This window comes from Lithobates pipiens, unplaced genomic scaffold, assembly GCF_037356315.1.
Source record: "Lithobates pipiens isolate NorthernLeopardFrog02 unplaced genomic scaffold, aLitPip1_a1.2 Scaffold_8, whole genome shotgun sequence".
Classification (NCBI taxonomy): domain Eukaryota; kingdom Metazoa; phylum Chordata; class Amphibia; order Anura; family Ranidae; genus Lithobates; species Lithobates pipiens.
The window spans coordinates 409,397,253-409,417,829 of record NW_027507903.1 but is presented as its reverse complement, the minus strand read 5'-3'; the positions used below and the strand labels follow the sequence as shown (position 1 = coordinate 409,417,829).

General features: G+C 47.2%; 1 protein-coding gene across 1 annotated transcript in view; it reads left to right on the top strand.

Annotated features, from left to right (window-relative positions):
• LOC143962962 (uncharacterized) overlaps window positions 1-20,076 on the top strand; it is a 50,001-nt gene extending 29,925 nt beyond the window's left edge. Inside the window, exon 4 of the mRNA XM_077472481.1 lies at window positions 18,630-20,076. The gene's annotated coding sequence lies outside the window, so the exon portion shown is untranslated. The remainder of the gene's footprint in view (window positions 1-18,629) is intronic.
• The last annotated feature ends 501 nt before the right edge of the window (window positions 20,077-20,577 follow it).

Here is a 20,577-nt window from a genome sequence, read left to right as displayed (position 1 = left end):
TAGAAAGTAGTTTTGCACTCCAATCTTCCCGCCGGACTCGCATTTCGGCGGACAACCCGGCCGTGTGTGTGCCAGTCCGCCGTACTTTTGAAATGAATGGACTTTTCCCGCCTGGAGAAAAGTCCGCTCATTCGAGCGGGTCTCCAGGTAGGCGGGGCCAATGAAGAAGACGTCGCTGGCCCCGCCACCTGGTATGGACTTAAAGGGGAACCCCAACGCTGAAAAAAAACGGCGTGGGGGTCCCCCCAGGTCCACATCAGACCCTTGTCCGAGCACGCTACCCGGCCGGCCAGGAAAGGGGGGCGAGCAAGCGCCCCCCCCCCGAGCCGTACCAGGCCGCGTGCCCTCAACATGGGGGGGGGTGCCTTGGGGAAGGGGGGCCGCGCGGCCCCCCCACCCCAAAGCACCTTGTCCCCATGTTGATGAGGACAAGGGCCTCTTCCCGACAACCCTGGCCGTTGGTTGTCCGGGTCTGCGGGCGGGGGCTTATCGGAATCCGGAAGGCCCCTTTAGTGCAGAAGAACCGAAGGGGGGACAAGACCCCCGAAGTCGGAAGAAGAGGGGGCGGCGCGGAAGAAAGCCGGGCTCCTTCGCTAGCAAAAGAGCTACAAGAAGATAGGCGAGGAGTCCGGCGAGAAGACCCCCGAAGATGGAAGACCCCCGGAGCTGTGCAATAAACTATTTTATCTTGTGTGTTGTGTTTTTTTGTACTTTATTTTACAAGTGAATGGGTAGGGGTACATTGTACCCCATACTCATTCACATAGGGTGGGGGGCGGTATCCGGGGGCACCCTTACTAAAGGGGATTGCAGATTCCGATAAGCCCCCCGCCCGCAGACCCGACAACCAACAGCCAGGGTTGTTGGGAAGAGGCCCTTGTCCTCATCAACATGGGGACAAGGTGCTTTGAGGTGGGGGGGCCTGGTACGGTTCAGGAGGGGGGGGCGGCTCGCTTGTCCCCCCCTTTCCTGGTCGGCTGGGTACTGTGCTCGGACAAGGGTCTGGGGGGACCCCACGCCGATTTTGGCGTTGGGGTTCCCCTTTAATTCCATACCAGGTGGCGGGCCAGCGATGTCTCCTTCGCGGGCCCCGCCTACCTCGAGATGCGCTCGAAATGAGCGGACTTTCCTCCGCGTGTGTGGGCGAGTCCGTTCATTTCAAAAGTACGGCGGATAGTACGGCGGACTTAGTCCGCTGAAAAAGTGCCGTGTGAGGGCAAGTAGCCCGTTCGGAAAGTCCGACGGACAGTCTGGCAGGAAGTCCGCCAGACTAAGTCCGTCGGATAGTCGGCTACGTGTGTGTACGCGGCATAAGTTGTCGGAAAATCCGATTGTACATAACATGATGACGTTATTTAGTTACGACGGGACTACATTCAGGCTAGTAGCCAATAGCTTTGGTCTAGGAATTTGATCTGAGTATGCGTGGCCCTTTGTCCGTCGGAGTAGGCTATACATGATCGGAGTATGTCCGATCACAGCATTTTGTCGGAAAATTTTACTGGCAAGTTGGAAAAATTGGTCCATCGGATATTTTCCGACGGAAACAGTCCGATGCAGACCACACACAGTCGGAATATCCAACAAAACAGTCCGATCGGAAACATTCCGACGGAATCTCCGACTGTGTGTACAAGTGCTTAAAGCATCAGATACTTCCAATCTGCTAATCCATGGGCCCAGTGGCGTAAACTTTTCTCTGTGCTAGCAGTCTTCTGATCCTGGATTTGCCATACTGTTGTATCAGAGAACTATATTTAGAGCTTGTCTACCAGCTTTATCAGTTAATCAAGACAAGTTACCAGTGGCGGCTGTTTTTTTTTTTTGGGGGGGGGGGGGGGCGGCAAACCCCCCCCCCCCACGGTGCACCGGCACTACCCCGCTATGCATGAATCTATCCACTGCATAAAGGGGGTGGAGAGGCTAGGCGGTCGGCACCCCTAATGGATGTGCCGTCCCTGCATGTTACCAACACTGGATTACCCATGGTAATTAACTTTCTGTTGAAATACAGTACATTTAAAGTGTAGGTAGAGGCAAAACTTTTTTTAGATTTGGGTAGAGTGGGGACGGCTTAAACCCTCTGTCAAATTTTTATTGTGGCCTGTGTCCCTGCTGGATAGATTCAGCCCTCTATACAGTATGTCCTGATGACAACTGCCACCAAGACATAAAGTGAGGTGACCCAAGGTGGAGACCTTATGATCTTCTCTTAAGAGACACAGATCAAAATAAATAACCCCACTCTATCAATAACACAATAATACATTTTGTTTGGATTTGGGGTTTAAAGAAGAGGTATTGTCAGAATTTTAGAACAACAAAGAATTAAACAGAATCAAGTGCTATGTTAACTGATTCCCCATTTTCCATTTCTTTGAAAGATTTACATAGTTCTAGTTTGTGCTTCTATTGGAAAGGCATCCATTGTTCTATTGAGATCTTCCTGTGCTTTGAGACAGTTAGAGCAAAATAAACATCCTTACTGTTCCAAACTGTATTTTTAAACACCTAACAGGAAACTAGCTTGGCCTAACCCTTACCTTTCAACCAGAGATCCATATTTACACTGTACTACTCATCTCTATTAGGGATGAGCCGAACACGCCCCAGTTAGGTTGGCAGCAGAACAAAAACATTTGTTTGAACACGCAAACACCAGTAAACAGGGCCGATCCCAGGGTGCAGAAATATTTCTGGTGCCCCCACATCTTACTAACTCCTCCCCTTTACAAATGTTTCTATGGCAACAACTCCACCTCTCCATCTGTAAGCCCTACCACATTGCTTTGACAATAACTCAGTCAACGACTTTGACAAGTCAAAATAAATGTTTTATTTATAGACAATTCAAGTGTCAAGTGCTTGTATATATCAATGTAAAAAAAGGTTTTATAAATGGCTATTTTTTTCGGGGCAGTGATATTAATAATGCTTAAAGTTAAACAATAAAAATGAAATATTCCTTTAAATATCGTGCCTGGGGGTGCCATTAATATACTTGTAAAGTAGTGCATTTTTCCAGTGCTTAGAACAATACCACAGCAAAATTAAATTTCTAAAGAAAAAAATTTAATTTAAAACCACTCGCAGCTATAATGTATTGTCGGGTCCTGGCAATATAGATGAAAATCATTGAAAAAAACGGCATTGGGGTCCGCAGCCATATTTAAAAAAAATGGCATGGGGGTTCCCCAGGCACTATATACTCTGAACAGCATGGTGGAGGTACCAGAACACTGTAAGCCATCAGTTATGCTTTTTGAGTGCAGGAATAAGCCCTGTGTTGATATATAAAATCAAAAATTGTAATGAAATTCCCCTTTTAAACATGGGCAGAAAAATGGGGCCTTGGGTGATGGTGGTGGTGTCCTCAACCAAAAATATTGTTGGAAGCTAGCATCATCAAGATTGAAGAGGAATAGGATAGTCAGCATAGGCAGTTTTCAAGGGATCCCACATCCATAGAAAATTCAATCAGTTACATCAGCATCAGATGCTTGATAGCTGCCGATACATGAATGTGAGCCTATCAACGTAGTCTGTGGACAGGCGCACTCTATGATCTATTACAAACCCTCAGCAGCACTGAATGTGCATTCATAAAGAATACTGGATGCAGGACAGGTCAGTAGCTCAATTGCATATTGAGCAAATTCTGGCCAGTAGTTCATCCGCAAGACCCAGTAACCCAGTGGATGCTCTGTTGCAAAGGTCTCCAAGTCTGCTCTTGCCCCTAGATATTCCTGCACCATGTAATGAAGATGCTGGCAATGGATGCTTGAACCAATCAGACCTTGGTGCTGGAGGACTAGAAAATTGTTTAAAGGCATCGGCCAGCTGGCCACCTTCTCCACCGCTCTTTCTCTGACTGAACAAAGCCTCAGTAACATGTTGTCCAGCACCAGGAAATTATTACTTCCCAGGGTCTGGAAATGTATTACACAAAACCTTTCTTCAAGGCCTCCTGAAGATGTTTCATTCTCTGCTCCCTCTGAAAAGGCAGGATGAGTTCTGCAAACTTACCCTTGTAACGTGGATCAAGAAGTGTTGCCAGCCAGTAATGATCCCTCTCCTTGACACCACAAATTCTAGGGTCCTTTCGCAGGCTTTTCAGAATTAAGGGAGACCATGCAGCATAAGTTTGCAGAGGCATTCGATTCTGAGTCCTCTGGGTCACTAACTCCTTGGGTTTCTGGGGACTGAAAAACATCCCTTGAAGCCTACTGCTGAGTGTTATCCTCCATGTCCATGCTGACACAATCCTCCTCCTCTTCTTCCTGTGTGTTTGGCGGGCTGCAGGAATGCAATCTGGATAAAGGGGGACTTGAGAAGTCCTCCTCTTCCTCCCGCTGTTCTGCCTCAAGTGCCCTGTCCATTATTCCACAAAGCATGTGCTCCAACAGGAAGATTAGAGGGACAGTGTCACTGCTCACTGCTCACCATCCTTGTGGCCTCCTCAAATTGTGACAGGACAGTGCATGCACCCTTGATCAGTAACCACTGGCATGGCAAAAAGTAGCCAAGCTCCCTTGACCCTGTCCTGGTGCCATACTCGCACAGGTACTCATTGATGGCCCTTTGCTGTGTGTGCAGCCACTGCAGCATTGCCAACGTTGTGTTTCACCTGGTGGGCATGTCACAAATGAGGCAGTTGGTAGGCAGGTTGCATTCCCTTTGAATGTCAGCTAACCGAGCACTGGCATTGTATGACTGGCGGAAATGACCACAGACTTTTCTGGCCTGCCTCAGGAGATCCTGTAAGCTGTGTGCCAAAGTCAAAGATGTGTGCCTTCATGGAAAGTGGGTCAAGTGTCCCTGTCGGAGGGCAGAGTGAAGGTTAGTGCCATTGTCGCATAAAACCATTCCTGGCTGAAGCTGGTGTGGCGTCAACCACCTCTGAGCCTGCCCCTACAGAGCAGACAGAATCTCTGCCCCGGTGTGGCTCCTGTCCCCTAAGCAGACAACTCAAACACTGCATGGCATCTTTTTACTTGACTGCTTGCATAGCCCCTTGCACGCTTATGGAACACCGCAGGTTCAGAGGACAAATCTGCGGAAGAGGCCATAGAGGAAGAAGAGGAGGGGGTGGAGGAGAGATCTGTGCCATAATCACTACTAGCATTTTGGAGGCATGGTGGCAGAACAAGTTCCAACAATACTGAACCCTGTCCTGCATCCTTCCCAGCTGTCAGCAGAGTTACCCAGTGTGCCGTGAAGGAAAGGTAACATCCCTGGCCATGAGTGCTGGACCATGAGTCAGTGGTAATATGCACCTCACTGCTGACCACCCTGTCCAACGAGGCCAAAACATTGCCTTTCACATGCCGGTAGAGAGACGGAATGGCGTCGCATGAAAATAAATTGCGTTTTGGAGCCTGCCACTGAGGTACAGCACATTCCACAAATTCACGAATGAGGGCAGAGTCTACCAGCTGAAAAGGCAGCAGTTACAGTGCTAGCAATTTGGCCAAGCTAGCATTTAGACACTGAGCATGTGGATGACTGGGACCGAATCTCTTTTTACGAGTCAACAACTGGGTTAGGGAAATTTGCCTGCTAAAATCATATGGTGGTGTACTGATAGCAGATTGGCTGCACGTACTTGGGACACCTATTGCTATACCTTCATTCCTCTCAGTGCAGGTTTTTGAGAGGACTGGAGGTATAGTGGGATCGGAGATCCCAGGTGAGGAGCAAGGAGAAGTCTGCCTTTTTGTTTGATGTGGGTCTTTCAAGTGCTGTTGCCAATGGACTGCATGGCAGGTCGTCATATGTCTGGTCAAACATGTGGTGCCCAAGCCGCTGCTATTCTGGCCATGCTTGATCCGCTTCAGACATAGGTTGCAAACAGCAACGGTGCAATCTGCAGCACACTTGTTGAAAAAGGTCCACACTAAGTCAGCGGGGAGTCAGCAGCACCCTGCACCTGCGGAGCTCTGCGGTGTGATGCAATAGAGTGGCTGCCCTTAAGCTGCCCCCTAGAGGACAGCCTGCCTCGTTGGAGTTGAGCATCCTCCTCCTCCTTCTCTCTTCTTTCAGGCACCCAAGTACAGTCAGTGACCTCATCATCCCCTCCCTCCTCATTACTGGAGCAAACTTGGCAGTATGCTGCAGCTCTGGGAATATGACTGCCAGTTTCTTGTCCTTCTTGGGCACCCCGTCTCTCTAGGCTCAAGTTACTGCCTTCCTCAACCTGGGAACCAACATCAGAGCCTTCAAATTGCTGCGCATCCTCTAACAGCATGTACCCGACACTGTGGCCGAATAATTCTGAGGACTCTTCCACGCATGATGGTGGGGCTACGGAAGGAGTGACTGTGGACAAGGAGCCGATGGAATAGGCTTCTTTAGCAGCTGCGTAGGGAGGCAAACTACTCTGAGCCTGCGTGACAGAGGATGAGAAGGATGAGGATGGCTTTGTTATCCACTCCACCAACTCTTCTGCATGTTCTGGCTCAATAACACGACCACCAGCAGAAAAAAAGGACAAGCGTGCCCCACGGCCACCTGCAGAGGATGCCCCCGACCACCACTGTTGACTGTAGACACAGAGGCTGCTTGCCCTCTTTTAGGGGCCTGTGAGCATCTGCCTCTCCTTGGTGGCCTTCGGGATATGATGTATATTTTGTTTTGCAACACCACACTGCACTGTATTAGATACTGTGTATACCACCAGAAGTGTAGTAGAAACTGTACACACTGTAATAGATACTGTGTACACCGCCTGCACTATATTTGCAACTGTACTACAGCTGCACTGTATTTTATACTGTGTATACCACCAGAAGAGTAGTAGGCACTGTATTAGATACTGTGCATACCGCCTGAAGTGTATTATAAGCATTACACCACAGAATGCACTGTAGATATAGGCTACACTGGATTAAGAGTATATACAGTGTCTCTATTATTATTCTGTTATTAATCTTTTATTATATCTTTTCATGTGACAACACTGAAGAAATTACTTTACTACAATGTTCAGTGTACAGCTTGTATAACGGTAATAATTTGTTGTCCCTGCATAATAACTCAACATACAGCCATTAATGTCTAGACCGCTGGCAACAAAAGTGAGTACACGCCTAAGTGAAAATGTCCACATTGGGCCCAAAGTGTCAAAATTTTGTGTGGCCACCATTCTTTTCCAGCACTGCCTTAACCCTCTTTGGCATGGCGTTAACCAGAGCTTCACAGGTTGCCACTGGAGTCCTCTTCCACTCCTCCATGACGACATCACGAAGCTGGTGGCTGTTAGAGACCTTGCGCACCTCCACCTTCCTTTTGACAATGCCACACAGATGCACAATAGATTTTAGGTCTGGAGATATGCTTGGCCAGTCCATCACCTTTACCCTCAGCTTCTTTAGCAAGGAAGTGGTCGTCTTGAAGGTGTGTTTGGGGTCGTTATCTTGTTGGAATACTGCCCTGCGGCCCAGTCTCCGAAGGGAGGGGATCATGCTCTGCTTCAGTATGTCACAGTACATGTTGGCATTCATGGTTCCCTCAATGAACTGTAGTTTCCCAGTGCTGGCAGCACTCATGCAGCCCCAGACCATGACATTCCCACCACCATTCTTGACTGTAGGCAAGACACACTTGTCTTTGTATTTCTCACCTGGTTGGCACCACACACGCTTCACACCATCTGAACCAAATAAGTTTATCTTGGTCTCATCAGATTCCAGTAATCCATGTCAATAGTCTGCTTGTCTTCAGCAAACTCTTTGTGGGCTTTCTTGTGCATCATCTTTAGAAGAGGCTTCTTTCTGGGATGACGGTCACCCAGACCGATTTGATGCAGTGTGCGTTGTATGGTCTGGTCTGAGCACTGACAGGCTGACCCCCCACCCCTTCAACCTCTGCAGCAATGCTGGCAGCACTCATACCTCTATTTTTCGGAAGACAAACTCTGGATATGATGCTGATCTGTGGCGTTGCTAGGGGTGGCTTTTGGGGCTATAGCCCTGAATCTGGGGCCCATAGCCCCAAGTCTCTCAGAGACAGCCGTGGCCTCTCTGCAGGTGGGCCACGAGTGTGGCAGGCAGCACGGGAGAGCCGGGCGGGCGAGGGAGCAGAATGACATTATAAAATATAAAATATACAAGGAATGTTTGAAACACATCTAAAGCTTATACACTGTCCTATATATTATAATGTAGTGTTGTAATACAGTTTATACTTTTTGCACCAAACGCATTTCAGAGTACTAAGTTGTCTCCTCCTTCAGGGGTATTTAAAAAGAAGAGACTATATTTTTAAGTATTGTGACGGTGTGGTTTAGCATTCCAGTAATTATCTTTTTTTTCTAAAAACATACAAGAGTACAAGTTCCCCCAAGTTCCCTCAAGGGAACTTGTACTCTTGTATATTTTTTATATGCTCTATGTACATTTTTCTAATAAATACATTTTGAAAAATATTTAAACACTTTATTAAATCTTTTGAAAAACTATCGTGCCTTAAAAGTCAACCACATGGGGTATTTATTTTTCTTTGACGTAAGGAGGGGCTCTCTGGGGACCCTGATGTAAGTGTGGGGGGAGCTCTCTGAGCACTCTAATGTAAGGGGGCTCTCTGTGGATCCTGATGAAAGGGGGAGGCTCTCTGGGGACCCTGATGCAAGGGGGAGGCTCTCTGGGGACCCTGATGCAAGGGGGAGGCTCTCTGGGGACCCTGATGCAAGGAGGGGCTCTCTGGGGACTCTGATGTAAGGGGGGCTCTCTGGGGACTCTGATGTAAGGAGGAAGCTCTCTGGGGACTCTGATGTAAGGAGGAGAATTTCTGGGGACCCTGATGTAAGTGGGGGGCTCTCTGGGGACCCTGATGCAAGGAGAGGCTCTCTGGGGACCCTGATGTAAGTGGGGGCCTCTCTGGGGACCCTGATGCAAGGGGGAGGCTCTCTGGAGACCCTGCTGTAAGGGGGGGCACTCTGGGGACCCTGATGTAAAGGGGCCCTCTCTGGGAACCCTGATGTAAAGGGGCACTCTCTGGGGACTCTGATGTAAGGGGAAGGCTCTCTAGGGACCATGATGTAAGGGGGAGGCTATCTGGGGATGCTGATGTAAGGGGCGCTCTCTGGGAACCCTGATGTAAATAGGGGCTCTCTGGGGACTCTGATGTAAGGGGGAGGCTCTCTGGGGACCTTGATGTAAGGGGGGCTCTCTAGGGACCATGATGTAAGGGGAGGCTATCTGGGGATGCTGATGTAAGGGGGGGATCTCTGGGGATCCTGATGTAATTATAATATATAACAATATATTATATACACCCATATTATATACATGTGTATGCCGCCCAAAGGTATGACTTTATTTACTTTGCTACTATGGGCTCTAGGCCCAGATCTTTTGTAGACCTAGCAATGCCCCTGATGCTGATCATGTGTACCCCACGTTCTTTGATTGACCATGGTGAGGCCTGTTGTGAGTGAAACATGTCCTGTTAAACCACTGTATGGTCTTGGCCACTGTGCTGCAGCTCAGTTTCAGGGTCTTGGCAATCTTCTTATAGCCTAGGCCAGTGATGGCAAACCTTGGCACCCCAGATGTTTTTAAACTACATTTCCCATGATGCTCATGCACTCTGCAGTGTAGTTGAGCATCATGGGAAATGTAGTTCCACAACATCTGGAGTGCCAAAGTTCGCCATCACTGGCCTAGGCCATCTTTATGTAGAGCAACATTTTTTTCAGAGTTCTTTACCATGAGGTGCCATGTTGAACTTCCAATAACCAGTATGAGAGAGCGAGAGCGATAACATCAAATTTAACACACCTGCTCCCCATTCACACCTGAGACCTTGTAACACTAACGAGTCACATGACACCAGGGAGGGAAAATGGCTAATTGGGCTCAATTTGGACATTTTCACTTAGGGGTGTACTCACCTTTGTTTCCAGCGGTTTAGACATTGATAATGGCTGTGTGTTGAGTTATTTTGAGGAGACAGGAAATTTACACTGTTATACAAGCTGTACACTCAATACTTTACATTGTAGCAAAGTATTTCTTCAGTGTTGTCACATGAAAAGATATAGAAAAATATTTACAAAAATGTGAGGGATGTACTCACTTTTGTGAGATACTGTGTGTATATATACGAGACTGTATGTATGTTTGTAATATATAAATACACTGCCTGAAGTTTATTACAAACAGTACAACACAGAATGCACTGTAGATATAGGCTACACTGGATTCAGAGTGTGTGTGTATGTGTGTGTGTGTGTGTGTCAAATACACTGCCACTAACTGAATAATCTGCCTTCTTAATGTAACTCAAGCTATCTCTCTGTCCACGCCAACAACACTACACAGGGCCACTGTGTAAGCTGCCTTATATAGTGTGGGGCATGGACATAGTCCCCCTGAGCCAAGAGTGGCCAAAGGCACCCTGCCTTTGGCCGATTATGGCTCTCTTAGCAGAAGGCACTGTGATTGGCCAAAGCATGCAGGTCAGGTGCATGCTTTGGCCAATCATCATACAGCAATGCACTGCAGTCTCGCAGTGCATTATGGAGCATTCTACTGTGCTTGAATTTGCCACGAACACTCCATAATGTTCGCTGTTCTGCGAACGGATGAACACATGATGTTCAACCCAAACATCAAGTTCATCCCTAATCTCCATTGCACTAGAAAATAAATGTTTCCTTGATACTGTTCAGAAGCAGTTACTTTTTTGTTCATGTTGTGATGGTCTTGTTTTAGTCATAACACTCTTCCCAACATATCTTAAAGGAGATTGCCGTCCTTCCACTCCATTGATCCCCTTGTGGAGAACGCTAGGGCAGAGGCGGCTCTTTAATTAGGCAAATTAGGCAAACGCCTAAGGCCCCGCACTCGCAGGGGCCTCGCGGGCCGCCTAATTTGCCTGTGATCAAACGCTGATGTCACGGAGCGTCCGATGGCAGCAAGTGTGGAGAGCGGGACAGTGGCCTCTAGGTGGCGGCAGCAGCTGGATTACAGCACCGGGCGGGCTCCAAGGTATGTGGGCGGCATGTCCATGTGGGACCCGCAGCTCCTTCAGCCTGTGCCGCTCTCCAGACCTCTCCTCCGCACCTGCCCCCTAATTGGTTCAGCAGTGTGGGGGTCGCTGAAGCTATCCAGGTGAGCTGCCCCATGATTATGAAGAAGAGGAAGGAGCTCTGCTTCCTGGCCGACCGGAGAGAAGGTGAGTGTCCGTGCAGCCTGCTTGTGTGCCTGAATAGGAGGAGCGGTGGGGAGACTGCACATAGTGGAATTGATTTTTCCATATCCCTCCTGCAGACATTCAGCGAAGAGGAGGAGAAATGATCAGTAAGCGGCTGCATGGAGGAATATGGAAAAATCTATTTTACCATGTGCAGTCTCCTCACCGCTCCTCCTATCTAACTTTTTCTCCATCCCCGTGCTGCACGGCCCCTCCGTGTTCTCCCTGGCTCCGCCCCTCCTACTCTCCAGCGGAGTCTAGCCCCTCCATGTTCTCCCTGACTCCGCCCCTCCTACTCTCCAGCGAGTCTAGCCCCTCCGTGTGCTCCCTGGCTCCGCCCCTTCTGCTCTCCAGCCCCTCCTTGTGCTCCTTGGCTCCGCCCCTCCTTGTGCTCCCTGGCTCCACCCCTCCTGCTCTGCAGCCCCTCCTTGTCCTTCCTGACTCCGCCCCATTTCGCCAGTACCCCCCTGCTCTCCACTCCAATTCTTTCTGCTCCCCCTCTCCAGCCCCCACCCCTCCTGTGCTCTCCACCTTTCCCAATTCTCTCTGGCCCCCAGCACTCTACGCCCCTGCACTCTCAGCCCTCACCCCCTGCACTCTCTGCCACACCCCCCTAGCACCCTCCACCCCCACCCCCCTGCACTGTCCGCCACACCCCCTAGCACCCTCCACCCCACCCCCCTGCACTGTCCGCCACACCCCCTAGCACCCTCCACCCCACCCCCCTGCACTCTCCGCCACATCCCCTAGCACCCTCCACCCCCACCCCCCTGCACTCTCCGCCCCCACCCCATACTCTTCACCCCCACCCCCTGCACTCTCCGCCCCCCACCCATGCACTCTCCGCCCCCACCCATGCACTCTCCACCCTCACCCCCTGCACTCTCCACCCCCACCCCCCTGCACTCTCCACCCCCACCCCCCCTGCACTCTCCACCCCCACCCCCTGCACTCTCCACCCCCACCCCCTGCACTCTCCACCCCCACCCCCCTGCACTCTCCACCCCCACATCCTAGCACTCTCCGGCCCCACCCCCTGCACTCTCCACCCCCACCCCCCTGCACTCTCCACCCCCACCCCCCTGAACTCTCCACTCCCACCCCCCTGCACTCTCCGGACCCCACCCCCTATCATTCCCCACCCCCTGCACTCTCCAGACCCCACCCCCTAGTAGCACTCTCCACCCCCACCCCCTGCATTCTGCGCCCCCACCCCCTGCACTCTCTGCCTCCACCCACCCCTTAGCACTTTCCACCCCCACCCCTATCACTCTCCGTCCCCCCCCTGCACTCTCCAGACCCTACCCAGCACTCTCCGCCCCCCACCCCCTTGCACACTCCAGCTCCTCCCTGCTCTTTGCCCCCCCAGTGCTCTCACAGACCGGGACATGGGGCACAGAAGGGGCTGCAGACAGGGACAAGGCTAGAGATCTGTCTCACCCCTTTCCCTCACCCCCTCTTTCTCACCTCCCCCTCTCTCTCTTTACCCCTTCCTCTCTCCCCCTCTCTTTTCTCTCTCTCTCTCTCTCTACCTCTCTCTCCCCCCCTCCATACCCCTCTCTCTCCCCTTTTGCAAACCCTTTCTCTACCCCTCTCTCACCCCCTCTCCCTCTGGCTCACCTTCTCTCTCTCTCCCTCTTTCTCTCTCCCTCCCCTCTCACTCACAATCTCATGCTCCCCCTCCCCCCTCTCTCTCCCCCCTCTCTCTCTCTCCCTCCCTCCCCTCTCTCACCCTCCCCCTCACTCACAATCTCTTGCTCCCCTCCCCTCTGTCTTCCCCTCCACCCCCTCCTTCTGTCTTCCCCTCCCTCTTTCTCTCTCCAGCCCCTCCTAACCTCTCTCCCTCCCCTCTTCTCTCTCTTCCTCTCTCCTTCCTCCCTCCTCTCTCTCCCCCTCACTCTCTCTCTCTGCTCCCTCCTATCTCTCTCCATCTCCTCTCCTCTCTCCCTCCCTCTTCTCTCCCCTCTCTCCCTTCCCTCCCCTCCTCTCTCTCTCCCTCCCATCATCTCTCTCTCTCCTCCCCTCCTATCTCTCTCTCCCCCCCTCCTATCTCTCTCTCCCTCCCCTCTCTCTCTCCTCCCCTCTCTCTCTCCCCCCTCCCTCCTCTCTCCCCTCTCCTCCTCTCTCTCTCCCTCCCCCTCTTTCTCTCCCACCCCTCCTCTCCTTCCCTCCTCCCCCTCTCTCTCTCTCCTTCCCCCCTCTCTCTCCTCCTCCCCCCTCTCTCTCTCTCCCTCTTTCTCTCCCCTCCTCTCTCTCTCCCCCTCCTCTCTCTCTCCCCTCCTCTCTCCCTCCCTCCTCTCTCTCTCTCTCTCCCTCCCCTCCTCTCTCTCTCTGTCCTTCCCCTCCTCTCTCCTCTCCCCCTCCCCTCCTCTCTCTATCTCTCCTTCCCCTCCTCTCTCTCTCCTCCCCTCCCTCTCTTCCCCTCTCTCTCTCTTCTCCCCCTCCTCTCCCTCTCCTCCTCTCTCTCTCTCTCTCTCTCCCCTCTCTCTCCCCTGCCCTCTCTCTCCCCTGCCCTCTCTCTCCCCTGCCCTCTCTCTCCCCTGCCCTCTCTCTCCCCTGCCCTCTCTCTCTCCCTCCCCTCCTCTCTCTCCCTCCCCTCCTCTCTCTCCCCTCCGTCTCTCTGACCTCCTCTCTTCTCTCTCCTTCCTCTCTTCTCTCTCCTTCCCCTCTTCTCTCTCTCCTCCTTCCTCTCTTCTCTCTCTCTCCTTCCTCTCTTCTCTCTCTCTCTCCTTCCTCTCTTCTGTCTCTCTCTCCTTTCCCTCTTCTCTCTCTCTCCTTCCCCTCCTCTCTCTCTCTCTTTCCCTCCCCTCCTCTCTCTCTCCCTCCCCTCCCCTCTCTCTGTCCCTCCTCTCTCTCTCCCCTCCTACTCTCTCTCTCCCCCCCTCATCTCTCTCTCCCTCCTCTCCCTCTCTCTCTCTCCCTCCCCTCCTCTCTCTCTCTCCCTCCCCTCCTTTCTCTCTCTCTCCCTCCCCTCTCTCTCCCCCCTCCTCTCTCTCCCTCCCCTCCTCTCTCTCTCCCCATCCCCTCCTCTCTCTCTCCATCCCCTCCTATCTCTCTCCATCCCCTCCTCTCTCTCCTCCCCCTCCCCTCTTTCTCTCCCCTCTCTCCCTCCCATCCTTTCTCTCTCTCTCTCTCCCTCCCCTCCTCTCTCTCTCCCCTCCTCTCTCTCTCCCTCCCCTCCCCTCTCTCTTTCCATCCCCTCCTCTCTCTCTCTCCATCCCCTCCTCTCTCTCTCTCCCTCCCCCTCTCTCTCTTTTTCTCCTCCTCCCCACTCTCTCTCTCCCTCCCTCCTCTCTCTCTCCCTCCCCTCCTCTCTCTCTCCCTCCCCTCCCTCTCTCTCCCTCCCCTCCTCTCTCTCTCTCCCTCCCCTCCTCTCTCTCTAATCCCCCACTCTACTTCCTCGACTCAGTGACAACCCCTCACCATTCTCCCAAGACACAGGAATTCTTAGAGGGGTCCCAGGTGTTTTATTGGCTGCATATGTGTGATGGGTGAGGAAATGGTGCTGATGAACGGTGTGTTTTTCCAGCCATTTTTATTGCTTGAATTATTTTCCTCATTATGGGCGTGAGTGGGGCCTCATGTGTAAGTTTCGCCTAAGGCCTCACAAAGCCTAGAGCCGCCTCTGCGCTAGGGCAATCCTTTAGAGTCACTGCTTGCTCAATGATCTCACTCCTGGGTAAGACCAAAAAGGTCTTCCACAAATTATATTCACAAAGTTCCTTGAGAAAATAGTATTCAGTCACTAATCCACTGTTTTAAATTCTAGGTGACTTTTAATAATAAAATGTATTTTATAGGTTGAATCATCCAAGGAGCATAATGTTGGATCACAACATATTAACCTACCCTGATGTTTTGTCATTATGTCTGGCTTTTTTTAGATATTCTTCTACCCTGTGTCCAAGATTGTTACCATTCTGGTCATTTTATCTACTATCTTATGGACTTTTTTTCTATCATACAACTCTCACTGTTTTGGCTCTATTATAGGCTAAAAATAATTTTTGTATACTTGTTCATTTCGTTTTGCTCTTGAATTTACTGACCCATTGGTAGAAACTATGTCAAAGGTGGTAGTCACGGCACACACCTGCTGCTAGTTGTACTACTTGCGAGTATTTGCTAATCAATAAGTTATATATATACCCAATTTTGTGTGAATGTGTGGGAGAATAAAAAATGTGACATAAAGATATATGTGTGATAGAGTCTTATGTGAAATTGTGAAAATATTCTAATAGCCAATAAAAAACACTAAATATCAAAAACAAATGTAAGTCGCTGTCAATATGCGCAAAGGTATTGGAATTATTATGTGCTTGGTGCACAATATTTTTAGTAAAGTGCACAATGCTCCTGAAAATGCTGAAATAAAGAAGTGTTTAGTGCAAGACATTCATTATAAAGTGCGTAGTGCTCCTGCAAAAATGTTCCTGAAAAAATGCTGGAAAGACAAAAAGTGCTGCTTGCTATTTAAAGTGCCAAGATATAATTACACTCTTTATGCAATTATGAGATCGCTAGGTAGAGGCATGCAGTAAAAGAGTTGAAAAAAAAAATTCTAAAAATTAATTTTTTAAGTTTCAATAAAACTCCAATAAAAATCCAATAAAAGTTCTTAAACAAAAGTGACAGAGTGCTTCAGGATTCCTGGATAGCAACCGGTGCAATTGTGGTGTAAAAGACAATAATCCGCACTCACTAGTTCCCCTTCCCCTCAAGGGGTTAATGCTCCTTCACAGTGTGAGCCCCTGTGTCGCTATGCTTAGCTGGTCCGGATAGATATCCAGGGATTTCCTCATGGAAAGTAAGATGAGGCAAACATAGTGTGATCCAGTATTTAAATTTTATTTAATAAATTATTAAAAAGCTACTCACACAGTGTAGAATAAAACCGGCATTTCAAATAATCCAATACGAGTCTCAATCTGTTTGAATTCACCGCCGCCGCCGCTATGCACAAGTGGATACACCTTAGACCACGCCCTACGCGTTTCGTCATCGGACGTCGTCTGGAGCGCTCCAGGCGACATCCGATGACGAAACGCGTAGGGTGTGGCCTAAGGTGTATCCACTTGTGCATAGCGGCGGCGGCGGTGAATTCAAACAGATTGAGACTCGTATTGGGTTATTTTAAATGCCGGTTTTATTCTACACTGTGTGAGTAGCTTTTTAATAATTTATTAAATAAAATTTAAATACTGGATCACACTATGTTTGCTTCATCTTACTTTCCATGAGGAAATCCCTGGATATCTAACCGGACCAGCTAAGCATAGCGACACAGGGGCTCACACTGTGAAGGCGCATTAACCCCTTGAGGGAAGGGGAGCTGGTGAGTGCGGATTATTGTCTTTTACACCACAATTGCACCGGTTGCTATCCAGGAATCCTGAAGCACTCTGTCACTTTTGTTTAAGAACTTTTATTGGATTTTTATTGGAGTTTTATTGAAACTTAAAAAATTAATTTTTAGAATTTTTTTTTCAACTCTTTTACTGCATGCCTCTACCTAGCGATCTCATAATTGCATAAAGAGTGTAATTATATCTTGGCACTTTAAATAGCAAGCAGCACTTTTTGTCTTTCCAGCATTTTTTCAGGAACATTTTTGCAGGAGCACTACGCACTTTATAATGAATGTCTTGCACTAAACACTTCTTTATTTCAGCATTTTCAGGAGCATTGTGCACTTTACTAAAAATATTGTGCACCAAGCACATAATAATTCCAATACCTTTGCGCATATTGACAGCGACTTACATTTGTTTTTGATATTTAGTGGTTTTTATTGTCCATTAGAATATTTTCACAATTTCACATAAGACTCTATCACGCATATATCTTTATGTCACATTTTTTATTCTCCCACACATTCACACAAAATTGGGTATATATATAACTTATTGATTAGCAAATACTCGCAAGTAGTACAACTAGCAGCAGGTGTGCGCCGTGACTACCACCTTTGACATATACTCACGTTATTCACCTTTTGGGTGGATTTAAAAAGGTAGTGGCAGCCCCTTTCTTTCACCACTAGGGTTTCTGTTTTTTGGTTTTGTTATTTTGTATTTTCATCTCATTTCCCTTCAATTATTCTTCACTTCACCGTAGTTTGGGTTGTTCACCTATAGGTGTAGTTTTACTAATATATTTAGGGTCCATAGCGCACCTTTACCCCCTTGTTTCTTTTTTCATTGGTAGAATCTGCCCTTAAGATACTGTTACTCATTGTTTCTTTATGATGGAGTTTAGTTCTGAATCTTCTGTCAGTGTTGATTTTAGTGCCATGTCCAGAAAGGTTAAATATTTCCTATCAAAATAGAAGGTTACTTTTAAATGAATGGATTTTAGATTTAACTTTTCATAAACACCTTAAGCATTTTTTCCTGTGCCAAGCCACTAAAGCATCACATTATTTATGAAGACATGCCGTGTTGCTACTATGCTCTACATATTTCTTAAAATCATCATTGCAAAATATTTGGTGCGCCAACCACCCGAGTTACAGGTTGGCATATGATGTTGTACATGTAGTGCCCATAGTTGGCCCCTGTACTTGGGTGTAATGGTCCCTATCAATCATTGAATTATTTTGGCAAAAATTAACTACAACATCTTTAAAAATAAACGTTTGTTCTTCACTTCCCTTTTCTTGAATATTTAGATATTTATAAGGGCCTTGATGTCTAGACCAATTAACAATGTTCCCCAATGGACCCTGATATCCACTATAATGTTTATTAAATGACCAGTATAACTTGCTTAACTGGGAAGTTGTGTTACTAGGGTTTTCAAAAACTCATCTATATACTGACTTACATTTTCTATAAGCTTTCACAGCCCAAAATGATTGGATTTTGTATGCAGTTTCGATGCACAGTTTCTCCAACCACAGTGGCTCTAAAGCCTAAACATTTTTAACCTTAATGCATCCCCTGCATTAAGCTAAAACATGCTTAGGTAGCAGTATCACAAAGCGGAGACAATTAAACTGAAAAAGAACAGAGTTTATAAAATGGTACTCTGTGCATGCTGTCAAGTAGCATAGCATGACAGCAAAGGACTCAACACGTGTGTGTGTGTGTGTGTGTGTGTGTGTGTGTGTGTGTGGTGGGGGGGGGGGGGAGGGGGTGGATTAAAGCCAGCACAACCTGAAAACAAGCCCATTTTTACATTTTACATATTATACTAGGCATCCTTTGATCTACTGTTACAAGGTAAGCAACTACTAGTATAGGGCTATACAAGCCAAGGAGCCACCCTTGGTAGCATGCTGCTTTCAGCATTTTTATTGATGAAAAAATGCTGGTATCATCCTCATTAGAAAAAAAGTCCCCTTCATTTTAGAGCAATGTCACACTTTTTAATTAGACAAAAAATTGTCTTTATTACACTGACTTTATTATTTTCTTTCATTTGTACAGCACTTTTATTCATCTTTACTTCTTCCATAACCTGCTCACTGAAATTGGACGTCCAAGCAACGGTTTATTCAAAGACATGGTCAACGACTTTTAAATTTAGAAGCTCTATTAGGGAAATAACTTTTAAGCACTGAAGAAAATATGGCCAGCAATGGTCAAACAGTGTTTTTTCATACACTGCAAAAGTTAACAAAATATAATATTATATACACAGAAGCCATGTATAGGTTTAAATGTAAATCAAATCCTGCTTGCATCACTGGACCTTTTTATAACAGGATGAGACCATATTAAGTTACAATACATTGATAGCTGGCTCAACACTACTTCCTGTCCCTTCCTATTGGCTTGCAAGGACATTGGTCATAGTGATAGACTAATAACTAGGTGTGGAAGGCAGAAGTATTTGCCACCTATCAACACTGCTTTTAAGTGTTGTAATTTGTTTATTAGGGATTGCCAGTATTCAGGCTTCTGGGGAGCTTGCAAACCTACATCAGCTACATACAGGATGTATTGCTGATTTCTGTTAGCATCTTGGAAGACTTTATATCTGCTGCATAACAAAATTTAGTTAGGCCAAGTGCCTTTTCACTGATCAGTTATTATTACCTGATAAAACAAATCAGGTGCTGTATACAAAAGCACCTAAAAAAAAAAAGCCAATTTTCCAAGTTGCTGCTGCAATGTTTATTTATCATTTATTATTTAGCATCAATATTTTCTCCCTAGACTTCACTGGTGAATTCAGGTCTCACCAATTGATAAAAAAAAAATCAAGTGTCACAACCAAAAGTACCTTACAAAGTATTGTTTCCATGTTGTTGCTGCTGTATTTATTTAGTATTTAGTGTCAAGTATTTAGCATCAAAATTTTCCCTGTGTGGCTTCAATAACTCTTGTAGCTAAGCTTGGATTTTGCAAGTTTCCAACAGGATTCAACAACCATAACCCATGCCCCTATTTAAACCTTGGCACAATTACTCATTTAAATAAAAAAATTAATACAATTGTATATTTTGAACCCTGTGACACCTAGGGACATTTTCTAAAACTTTTGTTGGAGGAATGGCACAAGCAGTTGTCCAAGCCATATGGATTTCCCTTAACATTTTGACTTCCTATGACTGTCAATTCTAGCTAGTGGCCAAAATTCTGTATATTATCTGATTGTGGTTCAGTATTTCAGGAAAAACATACCACATTTTAGGCCACTAGATGGAATTGTCATAGTTTCAGAGAAAATACTGGGAACATTCATGTAACCTTTAAGAATGCAAGTGGCATTCATCTAACATTTTTTTATAAATAGACTTTCTATTTTTGCATAAATTATATTTTGTCATTCCTCTATTGAGTTATTTATTATTATATTATTTCTGGTGTTGTCACTTTTCATGCAATTGTGTCCTAACATTTATTAATACTATTAATTATTCCACTCAACTCATTTACACTCCACTTGATCATGAACATTTTCTATATAAACTAACTAAAAAGATACAGCCTGAGTGTTTTTCATTGTCCCATTCATTTATTGCTAAATAATTTTGGTTGCTTTTTTTTTTTTTTTTTTGAAGGTCCCTGGTTTAGATTAAAAAAATACCTGACTGAGATTACAAATACAGGGTGGTATGTTCTCCAGTTTTACTCAAAATTTCAGAATGCTTATTTAAGATCTGTGCACAAAGAACACAAGTCAATAAAACAGGTGAAAGAAAACAACAGATCTGTGGAGAGACACTCATCAAAGCAGGGGGGTTTATGTGCAGGTCTGGGTAGGTGTTGGCAAAGTTGCAGGGACCCTATGAGATTAGAGAGAAAAATGTCAAGTGCCAGGTATAAGAGCCCAGAAAGAGAACCCCCCCCCCCCCCAAAAATATGCCAAACTAACTGAATAAAACCCTGAAGGGGTTCAGCAGAAAGTGAACCTAAAGTATCACCACCA